General features: G+C 44.5%; 1 long non-coding RNA gene across 2 annotated transcripts in view; it reads left to right on the plus strand.

The window, feature by feature from the left end:
* The window catches only part of LOC102455450 (uncharacterized), a 33,501-nt gene that overhangs the window by 6,072 nt on the left and 10,782 nt on the right, over positions 1–16,647 (plus strand). For both annotated transcript variants that reach the window (XR_332994.5, XR_001369216.4), the window contains exon 2: positions 16,295–16,432. This is a non-coding gene — a long non-coding RNA (uncharacterized LOC102455450). The remainder of the gene's footprint in view (positions 1–16,294; positions 16,433–16,647) is intronic.

A 16,647-nucleotide genomic window follows, 5' to 3' on the forward strand; every position in this document is an offset into this window, starting at 1 on the left:
TATTTTGAAATAGTAACTCCCAAAATAACTATTTCAAAATAAGCATTATTCCTCTTCACAAGCAGTAGTTGTTATTTTGAATTAACAAGTCTCTTATTTTGAAATAATGGGCTTGGTAGTGTGGACACCTGCCTGGTTATTTCGAAATATGGGGAGTTATGTCAAAATAGCTTCCCAGTGCAGACATACCCTAAAAGGTGCTACAGGACCACTAGTTGTTTCTTAAATTTTCCTATGGGTCTTAGAAGCGGAGTAGCGTTAGTCTGTATCTGCAAGAACATGGAGGTCTCTTAGGACACCTTGTTTTAACGCTAGAGTCTTCTTGACCCCTTTATTCATTTATCTAGAACTCTGTTTTCCATTCCGTCGCGTGGTATATCTAGGTATGCACACAAGCGTGTACACCCCCGTATCCTGACACGTGTTATGACCGTAGAAATACGGTTTTCACGAGCAACATTAGACGGCCTTATAGCATATTATCCTAGAGCTGAAAACACACATTAGTGGGAGTTTACAAGCATCGATTGGCATGGAGTGAAATCCATAAGGGCTCTGGGGGCGCGTGAAGCCTGATCCCGAGTTTGGGGGAGACTTTCCACCAGTTACAGCTGCCCAATTTTCTCGACCCCGCTGCCCTTGGTTCTTTTGGCGGAGATACGCAGCACTTCATGCCTCCTGTCAGCTGTATATTAGGAAGAAGTTCAAGCTTTGGTCAAGAAAAAAAAAGTATTGTGCTTTTTCGTTGCTTGGTCCTGCGGTTGCCCCAAAGCACACATTTTCCATGACGTTCTTCAATGAAATATTTGACAACATTACAGCGCAGGAATTTACAGCCCTCTTTCGCTCAAGATTTTTTTTTTGAGGGGGCTGAGGGGGAGTTTTCTGGCCGGGAAATTCCCTGAAACAAAGTTTCAGAGATATTAACCTTCAATCGCTCCTATTTAGAACCAATTCACAATCGCTTCCCACAGAGGGGATCTTTAAAAATATGGCCGTGCGTTTATATCTCCGAACGGGTGGGTAACTTAGAATATTTTCCTTCCAGCGTTCTCTCTCCCTGGCTGGAACTCAGAACTGCGTAGCCTACTACGGCATAAATAGTGCATGTGTGTAGGGAGGTAGGGAGGGGAGTTTCACCAGGCGAACTCCGCAGCGTGCCAAGGGTGTTACTGAATTGCTACCCTGAGAAGTTGCTAAGGTTGCCTGCCTCGCTATATATGCCCCCCCCCCCCCGAAAAAAAGCCTCAACTTGTTGCAAAGTCCAGATCCCATCCCCTCACCCTCCATGGCCCGCAAGGAAGTGATTAAAAGCACCCTGAGATGACATTCTCCAAGGCAATTCTGTCCCCCCATTGAAATTTAGTGCGATTGAGATCAAGACCCTTCCCTGGTGCTTTCTTGATACAACGAATTAGTCCCCTCTCCCCAGCCTTCACAGACTGCAGTTTTGCTAGATCTGGCCTAGCCACTGTGCCCAGTCAGATTCAAAAGGAGCTTTGTCCAGAACTTCCAGGCTGGAGCGATTCTAGAGTGAAAGGCGCTTTATCGCATGGACGCATTTGCGGATCTGTCAGGCAGCGGGAGGCAAGAAAAAAACAAAGATCTGTGAATAGTCTCAGATCGAGAAGGAGATTAGACTGCAACGCAGCGTGGAATTCCTGCTCCAGCCGGGGACAAGGGGTCTGCTGATGGGCAGATAGTTTGAGGAAAGTGATTTTAGGTCTGGTCTTGCAATCAAAGTGCCCAGGAAGCCTGCGGAATCGGGCATTCGTGTGTAGCTCCCTGTTCACCTCCTTCCAGGTGATTGCTCCTCTGGGCTGCCTGCTGTGCTCTCCAGCAAATTCGCTGGCGAACCAGACGGAAAAGCCCAGCAAGAAAATCATGATTGCCCGTGATTTGTGGCTCTATTTTCAGAATCATCTGCGTCCGTGCACGCCACGCATAAAAGGGGCTGCATTATTGACAGAGCGACACGCTGACAAAACAGGGTTAAAATAGCCTTTTGGAGGAAATAAATTTTGACATAGATCAAAGCAGCACACCAGTAAGATGATTGCCAAGGCAAAGAGCGGTTATAACCCTAGCGAGCTTTCTTAACCATCCAATAGTCTTGCTTGTTTTTCCAGAAAGTTTAAGTCCCACGAATGTTTCAGATAAGTAATCTCCTTTGCGCGCTGCACGCTGAAGGCAAATAATGGGAGACCCAAATTGGTTGCTGAATGAAGTTAAAACAGCACTAGAGTCATTAGATGGGAGATTATTTTTGTCGCCTGAACAACATGAATCCTTTGGGCGCAAGGGCTTCATAAACTATATTCTCCCGCCCCCCGAATGAAGCTTGAATTTTTCTTTTCTTTTCTTTTCTTTTCTTTTCTTTTCTTTTCTTTTCTTTTCTTTTCTTTTCTTTTCTTTTCTTTTCTTTTCAATAAAAATGCATTTGAAATGCCCTAATCTACATCCGAGGTAGTTGGAATAGGGCAAAAGTAAAAATGCATCAACGACGGAAGATTTTTATTGCTTGTGTCTTAGGGAAATAGCCGCATTTTTTGCGTATGGACAAGGAAAATAGTTTATTCGCTGTGTCACAAGAAACTCCCCTCTCTTCCCTTTTACAAAGCTCGCACCATTTCATTGGCACCAAAAAGAAAGCGCTGTTTTGTACCTATTCACGGTTAAGCGACAGGAGAAAGGGGCTTTCTAATATGCATATATAGTGAAAAGAATTAATACTTCCATTCTATGGAGGGGGTAAATAAGCCTATTGGTTTTTCTGTTCATTAAACAGAACGGTGGGAGCCAAAAAATATAAAATAACCAAACAGGTTACAGAACTAATCCCAGGAGTTAGTTTATATGGGACTGTAATTGCTCTGTTTGATGATTAGAATCTTCCTAAGTTTTAATACCAAATTGGTTCTCCCAATACGTTATATATTGTGGTCCAGGAGCGCAGTGTGTTTGTACAATCATACCGAAATGTCAATATGCCTCTGAAAAGTTAAAGACAAGCCGTTATATGTATGTGGCTGATGAGGGAAAAAAATAGATTCGAATGACCAGATTTGCTCCTGACACCAAACTGATTGCCCATACTCAGAGAACATCCCCGAATGCACATGCTCCGAGCGAAGTGGCACCACTGCATGCAAGGCAATAGGGACGTCATTAGCGGCAGAGGTGGGCAGTCCCGGTCCATGCATAGCTGGGAAATGTTATCCCGCCTGCAGTCCTTTCGTTAGAGACCCGCCAGCGGGCTTTGCAGTCAAGCGCCCTTCTCTCTTGTCGAGTCAGTGAAAGAAGCGGAAGAAAGTGGAACGTTGGGTCCAAAAGTTCCATGAGTGTCAATGAATCTTCCCCGGAGCCCTGACATGCTAGCACTCTAGGGAGAGATTACAAACTCTGATCTCTCTCTCTCTTCCCCCTCCCCACTTGTGTGTGTGTTTGTGCATGTGTATGAGAGAGAAAGAGAGGGAGCATTGTTTATTGACATAATTCCCTGGGACGGTAACTATAATTTAAAAGGACACGCAGGTGCTAATATGGATGGGGAAGTCCCGTCAAAACCTCTCAAGTTACCTGGAGCTCAGCAGAAATCCCCTTTCATTCAAAACCAAAATCTCATTTCTAGACAAGAGATGCGTTAATTCTAAAATGTCAGTTGTGTCTCTGGGCTGCTAAAATTGGATGTGCGGCATGGAATGAAACCAATTCCCCTGAAATCTGAATAAAAAAACCTTTCGTTACTAGAATTCAAATCCTTAAAATAAATACTCCGTTCTCCACTTCCCCTTTCCGGAGGTTACCTACTATAGTGTATTGTAATGTATTATCCTTAAACCCAAGGATGTGTGTGGAAGGATGCAGAATTATACTGTTCCAATAAACTGATACAATGAACTTTCTTGAATAGCTAAGGATAATAGCGTGTATTGAACTGTAATACATTAATCATGCACAAATACCAACTTTTTTAGACTAATCCCGGGAGGTAATCGCAGAGTTTTGACACACCGCATACACTAAGAACCCAAATAATCCCTTCAGATAGAGAAAACTGTGGCTAGCAATCATCAAGAACTCATCATGGCATTTTAAATAGCCACTCCCCAAACGCACGTGTAAATACATGCATGCTATAGCTCTGCTAGGTAAGGTTCGCTTTTGTGCTCGCATGGATTTGGAATAAAAACAGCAGGAGAGTTTGGACCAAACGATCTGTCAAAATACATTCCAGTGCAAACTCTACTCTCCATTTCTTTCCTATAGGCCAGTCTAATACAGGTGTACCTAAGTTGGTAACGGGCGTAAGGAAAGCTATCCCTCGGAAATTCTCACTATACACAGCTCTAAACAAGCAAGGCATCTTTTGGAACCGGCCGGAGTTAGCCACCTGCTCAGGGAAGGTCTCTCTCTCTCTCTCTCTCTCTCACACACACACACACACACACACACACGAGCTCTCTAGCAAACTCTGTCTAGACTTGAGGAAGAGAACTATCGACAGAGTGCTGAGCCATTAGCGCCCGACTGTTGTCTGACGGCAAAAGAGAGGGCCTGTCATTCGTGCCCACTTTGATTCCTGAAAGCTTAAAGACTCCGGTTTCTAAAGGAATCCAGCCTCGGTAATGGGGAAATGTGTGCGAAGGTTCTTCGGGGCAGGAACATTTCTCGGACTCTTTGAAGGAGCGTGATTGGCAGTGGGTAGAATGGAAAGAAACACACCGAACAACAGACAAGGGAGAGTATGGAGCAGGATGGCAGGGGCCTACGTGGCAAACCCCTCACGCAGGGGGAATAGCTCGCACTCCATCCGCTAGCCCCGCCGCAGCTAAAGGCTCTGCTCCCCTGAATCCTCAGGGCTCTTCCTGCAATGAGGAGTTGCAGGGCTGGGTGCCGGGATCGTGTATCCACATACACATCGGTAGAAATTCAGTTGTGCTTCCTTGGGTGTAAACCGGACTAGGAAGCGGAGTAAAGGCTCCGAGAATCATTGGCATTAGTGTGGGCTGAATCCCGTTCACACCTCATCTCTCCTTCGAATCATGTTTCTCCCCCACCCCCTTGGCTTTCATGGGGCCAGAGGGGCAGGGGGAAAGCACATGAAACCCCTCTCCTCGGGCCCCCTCCTGAACGCCACCGCACGGGTCAGACTTTCCCCGTCTGCCAAGTGGGAATAACAACACACCTTCCCCCCCACTCTCCCCTCCGCCCAGGATGGGCTGGCGAGTGAGTTGCGAGGAGCTGTGTCCAGCTCGGTGTTGTTCCCGATTATTTTGCTACAGTGACGTTGGGGATGTGCGGAAGGACCCGCAAAGGGTCACCCAGACACGAATCCCGATTCTATTCAACCCCACCCCACCCCCTTTGAATAATGTGGCAGATGGAAATAGTTGTCCGGGTCCGAATCTCAGCCTAGTCGCTAGTGGCTAACTCCACGGCCCCATTCATATCTATGAATTCCCACTGATTTCAACTGAGTCTGGATATCTCCCAATGGGTGTATATTGGGCATACACCGAATTGGCTAATCTCACTACGCACTCGCCTGGAGTTAACTGCACTGGTTTTAGAGGATGCAGCCAATTAACGCTCGAGGAGGCGTGATTTTTCCTTTCTTGTTTCTATCACAAATCTCACATTGAAATGATAGACAACAATTAAGGGAGAGCTCCGCGCCTATCTACTGTACCAAGGCAAAACGCCTTTTGACTTCTCCTTACCTAGGGAATCGCAATTTTCTCTTCTCACCTTCCTTTCTCTAAGGCTAAGCCATAGTTTTATTGGAATCTAACCCAGGGCCCTCCCGTAGAAATTATTTTCAACCCGGCTTTTTTTTTTTAACCTTTCACTTTTTCACCCCCACTTTGAGGTCAAGAATTGATTCCCTTTTGTCGTTCATCTGTTCAGGCGAAAGCTGGTGGCTTTGCGGTGTAAAACGCCAGGAAGATTAAACGTTCAGTTTTAGCGTTTAATTCTAATAGGGAAGTGCTATTAGCAAGTCCCCACTATGCAAACAGACACAATTTATTATAAGCCCGTGACCCCAGTCTGTATCGAACTTGGCAGTGCTTCTTAGAAACAGAACAATCACATTGTTCGTTTCCTATACAAATAATCATCGACACAGTTATCTCCTTTGAAGAATCTGTGTCAGGCTAAGTCTATATGCTTTGCTTTTTTTAATTAGGGCAAAAGAACCCTCTAAGAAATTACACTCCGGAGGAAAATAGCTTCAAAGGCTTTGATGGGGGTTAAATCAAATGAAACATGAAATCTAGAAAAGCAGATGCAAGCGTTTCTGCAAAACACCCGTATTTGTTTCTGGGGTGACTTAGTACGCAGCTTTCTCCATGAGTCAATCTAATTATAGGGCGCGATGGATTACATTTTCCCATTCTAGGCTTGCATTTTGTGTGTCTTTCCGTCCGTGGCAGGAAATTTTTGGAGAAATGTATTGAACACGCAAAAAAATACCAACCCTTACATTCCATCGCTTTTTCCTTAGTCACACGTTTTGAAATATCAGTGGTTGGAGAACGAAAGAGCTAGGCTTCCCATTTATTGAATTTCCAGTTCTTAACATTTACCTCTAGTTCTTAACATGCAATTTTGCGGCTATTCCCATTAAAATCTGCAGGTCAAAGAGCGCGAGGCAGAAATTTAGGGTTACTTTTTTTTGTCTGTGTCAGAGTATTGGAAACAAACTGCCTTAAAAATGTAGTTTGGGTTTATCGCTTCAAGGAATAAGACCAGTGTAGGAATTATACATTAGTCATGTTTTGCACTGAGTTTATTTTTTCCTGGCATTCTGAGTCTTCTATTGGTAACAAAAAAAATCCTGAATATTCTCCCCTGGAAATGATATTATATGAACGTTTGAAAAACATTAATACAAGACATCATAGACGATCAGGAAATGTATCCTTTGAGGAAGGATTGGGGGAGATTGTCTGTCCTACATTTTAACTTCTGCTGGAAGTTGTTTAAAATAGTTTTAGCAATCTGCGCATACAGAGAGGGTTATGAACTGAACTCTGAATTGCCACATTCGTTTCCAGACACAGTTGCAATAGCTACTACATTCTCCCTGTGGCCGGAGATTATATAATCTCGGCTCACCGTTTTGAAAATCCCACCAACAATTGCATTAAGAGAGAGAGAGAGTTTTTACGCCGGTTCTCAAGCTACCGATTTCTTCTTTTCTAACCCATGAGCTTCAGCTTGTGTTTCAAGCGACCCTGGAGGGCGAAGTTGTGCTGGGTTATTCACATCAGTTCCCTTCTCTTTACTTCGCTATACTCCCCAAAGCACCTCAATCATACTAAATTTCCAACACCAGGCGAGAGATAAGGCAGAACGTGATTGGAACGCGGCCTGGATTCGGGGTTTCTACAGAGCAGAGCCATCGTGAGATGGATGGATGGATCATGGGTGTAAAATCATGATCCGCACCCGTCTCCTGGCTGCGCCTGGGTTTGCCTCTTCTCTTTGGAATCTTGTTGACGGTTCCATTCTATTACGCGGTGTGGGAACTAGAGCGTTCGATTCACACGGGAGATGAGACTTTTCAGTGTCCCAAGATGTCTTGGAAAGCCGAAGGGCTCAATTCCAAGCAGCGTAAAGGAATTGTTCTGAGCGAGAAATAGTTGTTTAGAACCGCCTCACAGTGAGACCAGAAATCACAGGAAGGCAGATTGTCGCAGGCACCTCTGTATCTATTTATTACAAAACCCAGGGGGCGAAATGCTAAGCACTTAAAGTGTCTAAAAATCACCCTCACCGCTGTCTATACGTTATGGCATCTGGGGAGAAATTGTGTCCTACTCACAGAGGCATGAAGCTCTCCTGAGAGATGTGATAGCGGTGTAAAGACGTGCTTAGGTTAACACCAGTAGTCTTGCGTGGCGAAATTTGCTCAGGGATACCAGAGAGTTGTAAGGAGTTTCAGCCTATACAGGACCAGAGACTCCAGGTGTCTGATTTACACAGCTTTCACTTAATTAAAAGAAGCTATTTATTGGAAGTGTTCTCCAGGGTTCTGACGGAACGCGCCGGATTCATCGGGTTTAAGAAAACAACAGTATTTGCAAGTTCTGCTGAATAATAGCATGTGCACATAGGCAGATATCTTAGACAAACATGGGCACAGGTAAATTTCCCTCCAAAACTGTAAAAGGGGAAGGAGAAAGAAGACGGAGGGTCAGAAAAAAAAAACCCTGATCACTTTGCTGCAGAAGGAGCAGTTTCAGATGTTTCTGCTCCGTTTCCCTCCCCAGAACTATTAATACAAGCAAAGCAACCTACCCCAAAGGAGCTTTCCTCAAAAGATTGAATTCTGCACACACCGTTGACTCCTGAATCCTAGACCCGTCCGCAGTTGCGGGGCAAGATTGGAATGCGAACGAGAATACGGATTTTATTTAAATAAAATCACCTACTAACGTTTTGATGTATAGGGATTGAGTAGCTGCGTGTGAATGTCAATGCGTGTAGACAGACAGACAGACAGACAGATAAAGTCCTATGGCACTTTAAAGACTTACAGATAGATTTGCGCTTTCGTGGGTAAAAACCCACTTCGTTAGAGGCACACACACATTATATCTATACATATATACACATTTTATATATATATATATATACAATTTTTTTCCTTGAGAGAAATAAACACACCAAACTAGACTTTTGCAGATGGGGTTGAGGATCAGTTGTGGCGTATAAATGTGTGTGTGTATTAGTATATAACGAATGCCTACATATATTTAAAAATCCTGTAAATCTATCTAAGGAAGAATGATTAAGAGAGGGACATGTACACACATATTCATTCACACACGAAGGCCAGTTAATATGCTCGCTGAAAGCCAGGAGATGGTCTCTACATTCACTTTACTGGCTTAGTAGGTGGCCATGTATATTTTTGTTGAGTAGTGTTTATGTTAATGAAAAAGGATGAGATTACAAACAGACCACTGAATGCTTCGAGTTTTGCTGCTGGGTCGATTGGTAAACGCACCGTGTAAGTAATCACTTTCTGTGAGCAAATGCGAGTGTTGTCGTTTGCGCAGAAATACGTTTGCATTGTGTGTGTGTGTATCTGTGTGTGTTGGCTATTGCTGCCTTTGTTTTGCTCCAGGCCGTATCAGATGTTTTCCCTCAGTTCTTAAGAAGGGCACAGGGACAAACTAGCTTCGGTGCTGCTGTTGTTTAAAAGACTGGATTGGGGGAGGAGGGGAATCAATGCAAGTGGGCACGAAAGATGCACGAAAAGCATTCAGATGTGCAACGTTTTCGGGGCAGTCAAAGGGTCCGAATCTGATGGGCAAGGCAGGACCGGGCATTTACACACTGCTCCAGAAGTTTCCCCTACAGAGATCAGAGTTCCTGGCCTCCGGGGGCCATATTAGCAGGCAGCCTTTGAGGAGCACACCTGAAACAGTAATAACTGTGGACGTCCAAGACTTGACACAATATGTTGCCAGGTTTACCTTAACTGCAGGGCCAGACTGTTGGTCGCGTGGACTTTTCAGTCAATCTACTCACCTTAATAGGGACTGCACCGAAATCGAATGTTGCCTGCGTTCACACCAATGCACCTGGTGTGCTCTCTTGCGCGCAGATTTATTTTAATCAATTGGATTCCCCTCCCCCATTTTCAGGTAAAAAAAAATAATGCAATGCCCACAGATTATGCCAGCCTTTTCTGTATAGGTATGTGTGTCCCCCGCTAGTTTCCTGCTTTCTTTTTGTGCCCAAAAAGTTCTCCAAAAGAAGCCATTGCAGGGCTGGGTCAGAGCCGTTTTAGATCCATATGTTTTGTGACTGTTGTGTTCCCTCATGGATTAAACTACAAAGAAAATACCCAGTGTAAACAAGTCCCGTTTGAAGAGGATATCAACAAAAGTTCAGAAAGGAGCGTGAAACTTTAGCAGGCCAGAATGTAACTGAACAAAAAAACAAAAACATCTAAACAGTAACCTCTCCTTGGGGGGGAGGGGGGCAGGAGGGAGGAGAGAGATTGCTTTGTCGAACTGAAGTTGCAAGTAAAACTTGTGCATTGTTTTTTTTTAGGGGGGGGAGGGGCAAGGAAGAAAACAAAGCTTTCTTGAGATGTGTTAAAAACCCAGGAAACTCATCCAGGAATGACAGTTGCATGTTAGCTGTTATGTTGTATTTCTTAAGATTTCTCACGAAAAAGTGTTTCTAATTTCACTTGGTACCAACGGCGCTCCTCGCTGGATGCTCTATTTGTGAGATCTACCGCATCCCTCCAGCCCTTTCTTTCAGGTTGAGTCCCTGAACAATACATTATAAAAACAGGCTAATGTATTGCTAAGAGTTTTCTTTTCAACGACGGAGAAGCAACGACAACCTATTTTGAAAGATGCAGAAATCAGCCAAAACTACGTGGTAGAAACCCATGGGCCTAATTTTTTCTGAATGACCTCGACTGACTTGAAGTCTCTTTTGGAAAGGTGGGCTCTATTATTTCCCTTTGGTTTGGCTATTTAAACTCGGGGACGTGTTTTCTAGGGAACTCTATAATTTCTCCAGTTACATCCAAGTACAGCAGGCATGTCTCGAGTTGAACCCCAAACACCAGCCCGTCGCCCTCCGGAAAGAACAAAGCTTTGAGAACCACTTCTCCTTTGAACTTTTGGTGTTTCTATCCTCTTCTGCTTGTCGCGATCAGATTTGTGTCAAAGAGTCTTTAGCCGCGTGCACAGTATAGTTAGGCTAGGAGGTTTCCTGCTAATAATAAAAGCGACCACTAAGCGCACAAATGGGGATTCCCCCCCCCCTCACTCGCTGCACCTCTTCTAGCTCCAGGATCCGATCACACTGAATTCGAGTTGGAGCTTCCAGCGACACTAATGATGCTGCATACCAGCTATGCAACGTGAGGCAAAAGCAGATGAAAGAGATGTCACATTAATGTCAGCCAACAACTCCAGCCACACACAGCCCTGATTGCTCTTATTAATCTTGCCAATTTGTCTGTCAGCACTTGGCTAATCCGTAAATAGCCTTCAACAGGTGCCTTATGCTTCCGCCACATCCCAGCTTCTCCCCTCCCCACACAGCTCGCTTGGAGGGTGACAGTGACTTTCGCCTGTTGAACTGTTGATTTTCTTGGTAAAGAAAACTCTCGAGCTATTGTTTAGTCTGTGCGGGGAGGCTGTGGTTCTCCTGAAAGGAAGTCATGGCTCGGGGAGGAAACGTGTGAGAAACAAAGGGGGTTACCTGGCTGGAATTTGCACGGTGCTTTTTCAAACGTAGCACTCCAGAGCTATATCACAGCCTCTCTTTTGCAAGGGGTGGTTGCTACATGTTGCCTTCCCGAGCGATGGCCCATAGTCCACAAGGTTTTAAGATAAAATGCGCCATGTGCACACTTAATCAATGACTTTTCGCTGGTCCGTTTCCTGGCTCCTGTTCTTAAACCGATCGCCGATTTGCTGCTGGCCAAATTCCAAACACTAGGGGTTAATTCCACGTGCTGCTATTATTGATGTGCCTACTTGGTGCAAACAATGTGCTTGCACAAGATCCAAACCTGAAACAGCTTCTGCTGCGAAAATCATGTCCTCTAAAATTGTGGTCTTTTTATCTTGCATATACAAGCAAGCAAAGAAAACGGACAAGTTTTTGCTAGAAATCATGGTCCCGGGGCAATTTTATCCTACAATTAAGCTTGAGCTCAACTATTTTCTTCACTATGCTATCAGAAATCCCGCCGCTTTATTATAGTACATACTCAGCCAGAAAATACTGGCTGAATCGAATCGAAGATTAAAATGATCGTGTTTTGCCACGCAATCTGGCCAGCCCTGTGATGTAGCACAGTAAACCTTAAACACAGGTCTTTGCATCTGCGCTGTTTTATTCACTACCAAAGCTTTCCTCTTTCCACGGGAAAAGTGGGGTTTAGTTCACCTCGGCAACTTTACATACAGCAAAAAGTAAATACTTTTTAGCTACTTTACCTCGTAGCAACCTCCTGTGGCAATTTAGCTGGGAAACGCTTTCGTTTGGGAGGATCAATTTGGCACTGTTGGGTTTGCAGCGAGGGCAGCTGAGCATTTGTAAAAGAGGAGGCTGGCGCAGCGTTTTTCGGATTCTATGCTCAGACGCAACGAAATATCATCGTTTAAAGTTGTCTGCCTCGCTCCAGGATCGCTAAGTCATTGAAGTCACCGGGGGAAGCTTTCCAGTAACTACCTAGGGAGGTGGTGGAATCTCTGTCATTGGAGATATTTAAGAGCAGGTTAGCTAGGCATCTATCAGGGATGATCTAGATCAGGGGTGGGGAACCTTTTTGGGGGGTCAGGGACCACTGACCCACAGGAAAATCAGTCAGGGGCTGCACCCAAGTGAGAAACAAGCAAAAAAAACCCACCCTGCCCCTCACCAGAATTGGCCCCCCCAATGCTGAGGGGAGTGGGAAGCCTCAAGGACCAATCCAGGCAAGCCCGGGGATAAGTTTCCCCACCCCTGATCTAGATGGTGCTAGACCCTGTTGTGAAGATGGGGGACTGGACTTGGTGACCTCAGAAGGTACCTTGCAGTTCTAGTATTGCTTGATTCTATGATTTTCCTGGGGTTCTGGAACAGACCCTAAAAGCCGAAAGACACATCCATAAGAAAGTACAATTCCTAACCACACGTTCACATCTTCCCCTGAATTCACTATGGTTGACAGACCATATTTCCAAAGCAATTATTTTATAAAACAAGGGAATTCATCAACCTAGTCTGGACTCGACCTGCAGTCAGAGGAGGACATGTTAAGGTATGTAGCATGTCAGGAAATAACTCGCAGCCCTGCATGATGCAAATATTTGGATGAAAGACAGGTAGGAAGGATGATCCAAATGTTTCCCAAAGGCTGTGGATTGGCCTAGGATTTAAAACCACATATAATCCCTGCTCCCTCCCTGCCCGCAACTTCACTGGCAGGTGCATCTAGTCCCAAAATGACACATGCTCTGTGGGTATAGTGGGAAAGTCGGAGAGAGGAGAAAAGGTTACTGCAGAATTCTAGTAGCCTTTGCCAGTGCAGATGCCCTGTAGCTTGGAGTTTGCTCCCAGTGAAATGAATGGTCCATTTCCCATTTACTCCAATGGCCACTGGCTGAGGGCCAAAGTCAATTTAAATGATTCAAGGTGCCTGTTATAATTAAAACAATTAATGGCATTTTTAAGCCCAAGAAATGAGTATGATTTGTCATAACTGCCAAGAAAAGATTTCAAAACTGGGCATGTTTTTAGTTTTGAGAAAAAAAGATTGGTCAGGAAGGGATGTAATACAAATCTTCAAATATATTAAGGGCAGTTGTTCTCCAGGTCCACTGAAGGTAGGATAGGAAGTAACTGGGTTAACCTACAGCAAGGAAGATTTAGGTTAGATATTATAGGGGGGAAAAATCCTGCTTAGCAGGATAGGTAGAGCCCTGCCAAATCATTGGATATCTGCTTTATATCTGCAGGTATCTGCCTCTGTGGATGTGGATAGCCACAGCTCATTTTTGTGAGCACGGATGCAGATGTGGATACAAATTTTGTATCTAGAACCCTGCGAATATCCAGGGGTATCTGCATTTGTGGCTGTGGATGCAGATCTCCGTGGCTCATTATTGCGGATATAGATGCGGGTGCAGATGCCAATTTTGTATCTGTGCAGGGCTCCAAGGACATGTAAATGCTGGAATAAGGTTTCCAAAAGAGGTAGTGGAAAGCCCCTGTCATTAATGTTATTTTAAGAACAAGCTCGATAGACACCCTGTCAGGGATGTTCTAGATTTATTTGGTCCTGCTTCAGGACAGGGGGCTGGACTAGATGATTTTTGAGGACTCTTCCAGTCCTATATAACAAAACAAATTGTAAATCACTTACCTATGAAAATATTTATTGCAACAATAACTGCAACGTTGTAACAAAATTCTGTCTGAATAAAGTACTTTCCAAATTATATGTTAGGATTCTAAATGGACCGGTATGGCAATAGTTTGCAGGGGAAAATCAAGGCACAGAGAGAATAAAGCCTAGACATCCTCGAAGGTTCTGGAGACGCATAAATTGTCACTGAAATCAACAGATGCTAGTTACCTAGATATCTTTGAAAAGCCAGGCCCTGGTGATTAGACTAACGTCATGCAGGCAGTTATTGGTAGAGATGGGAATAAGAAACTAGGTCTCCTGACTCCCAGTTCAGTACCCTCTCCTCTAAGCCAGGCTAGCGATTATTTTGTAAGCAGATATTGCATTGGCCCAGCACATCTATTTCATTGTCCTCTCTGACAGCAGCCAAGTCTGGCTGCTTCAGAAGGAGGTGCTAGCAATCTACTAATAAGCATTCCTCTTGCCTGCTTAGAGAAAATCACTAGCATGCAAAATGAGAAAAATCTGCATAAAATCAAGTCACTCCAGTCTGGCAAGTCCCCCTGCCTCATCCCCTCTGGTTCTGATTTTTAAGATTTTACACTGGGCTAGAAACACTACCATGAATTTAGCATGAAGCAGACCAGAGAGGATTTCAGAGGACATGGGTTCTTTAGTAACCAACAGCAATCGTATCTGCTCCCGAAAAGCCTTTAATTCACTGTAGCTTTGTCCTACCACAATTTGCTGACTGTTCAGAGAGGCGAATACAATGGCTCCGTTGTTGTGTCTGAGGGAAATCCCATAATTACTCCCTGTTGATTAAACTGATGTTTTCTATTTGTTATCTGATTTGTTTAAATGGTTTTTCTAAGATAGGTTTGAAGGGGTGAGGTGAGGTTTGCCTGCATTGTGTCGAGGAAATGAAGGAAAATGGCTCAATTTCAGAGGTGACTTTCCAAATTTTTATGTACTGTGGAAACTGTGCATTTTTTCTCCAGAGCAGGGATTGATGAGCAAAACACAGAAGGTATTTAGTACCCTGTCGATTCAGTTTTTGTGCTCAGTGATGTTTTAATGTATACTCAAGTCATTAAATCCTGGTTTTAATACAAACTTAAATATGGAATCATGCCTCTATAATAATCCAATTTAACCTGGATTGGTCTTCCCTGGAAACAATTAATTGGCAATCAGCTTGCTAAACAAAGTCCTTAAAGAGTTTCCCATTCATGTTATGGAGCCATAGACAGAACCCAAGATAGATAACTGTGATGGCATTATTCTGTCTCAGAATAACAGGCTGACCTGTTCAGGTAAGTGCACACATAAGATAGACCAAGGGTCTCCAGCCTTTTTAAGCACAAGATCACTTTTTGAATTTAAGTGCAATACAAGATTTACCTCAGACCCAAATACCCTTGCCCCATCTCCTTCCTGACCCTTCTCTGAGGCCCCACCCCTGCTCACTCCATCCTCCCTCCCACTCCCATCCTCCCTCACGTTCACCAGGTTGGGACAGTGGGTTGGGGTGCAGGCTCTGGTCTTGGATTAAGGGATTTGGAGTGTGAGAGGGGCTCTGAGCTGAGCTTCGGGAAGGCTGTCGAGGTGCCAGAGGGGGTTCTAAGTGCAGGCTCTGGGAGATTGTTTGGATACTCATTATGACCAGTGCAAGCCTCAGCTTTCTTCACAATGCAACCAGATACCAACTAAGTCTCAATGCAAACCTAAATATGGAATCCCGCCTCTATGATAATTCAACCAAGTCTGTGCCTCTAATATTGGTCTACATGACATGAATAGGTCGAGGAAAGCAGCCTTGCATCGACCTAGTTTTGGAAGTGTTGTCACTTATATCTGGCTCCCTCAGCCTTGAGTACCTCCCTAAAGGGATTTAGTCACATCACCTCCCTGAACAGTGTAGGGTCATGGTCAATGCCATTTGGTCGATGCAGTGTCCGTGCAGACACTGTGTTGCTTACATCAGCTGTTACTGGCTTTCAGGAGCTGTCCATGCAGACAATACTGTTGGAAATAAGCTAGGACACTCTGGATGCAGGTGAAAACAAGCGGAGGATTTATTATACATCAGCTGATGGAGTGACACGCAGGGGTTACCCTGGTGAACACTGGTTAATTAACACTATACAATAGGTTATATAGTCAGCAGGTGGACGGAGGAAAAATGATTTGATAGGTCTAGCAGCAAGACGAAATGAGCACATAAGCCATACAAGTGTGCACCGGGTACAGCTGTGCACGGCTGACATAAGGAGCCAGTTGCACACATATACATGATTTGATATGGGGGCTGTATGACAATGTAAGTCTGGCCAACATAATTTTGTAGGATAGTTGTGGCCATATATCTACAACATTCCTTAACCATAGGCCTCTGTTACATTGCAGAGATCTGTCCACCAAAGGAGACATGGAGGCTTCTTGCATGGATCACCTCTTCCTTCACTGGATGGGTGGTCAGACACGCAGTCTCTGCTACCAGGATTTGGTTAGAAGAGTAAGGACAGCCTATGGTTGTCAATCAAGGTAAGACTCTCTCAGTGGGTCATGTGAAAGGAGTAGGCTGGGCTGGGTGGGCCAGGATGATGGGAAGATACATCACCCCCTCACCCAGTGGTCTAGCTGAATTCCCCATGGAGAGATAGCTAAGGCACCCAGCTATATTATCTTTTCTTCCCACCCCCCAGCCATCTGGTGCAAGCCAATACATGAATAGGGTACAAAGTTAGAACACTGCATCT

The sequence above is a fragment of the Pelodiscus sinensis genome, chromosome 12, assembly GCF_052426305.1.
Source record: "Pelodiscus sinensis isolate ZL-2025 chromosome 12, ASM5242630v1, whole genome shotgun sequence".
Classification (NCBI taxonomy): Eukaryota; Metazoa; Chordata; order Testudines; family Trionychidae; genus Pelodiscus; species Pelodiscus sinensis.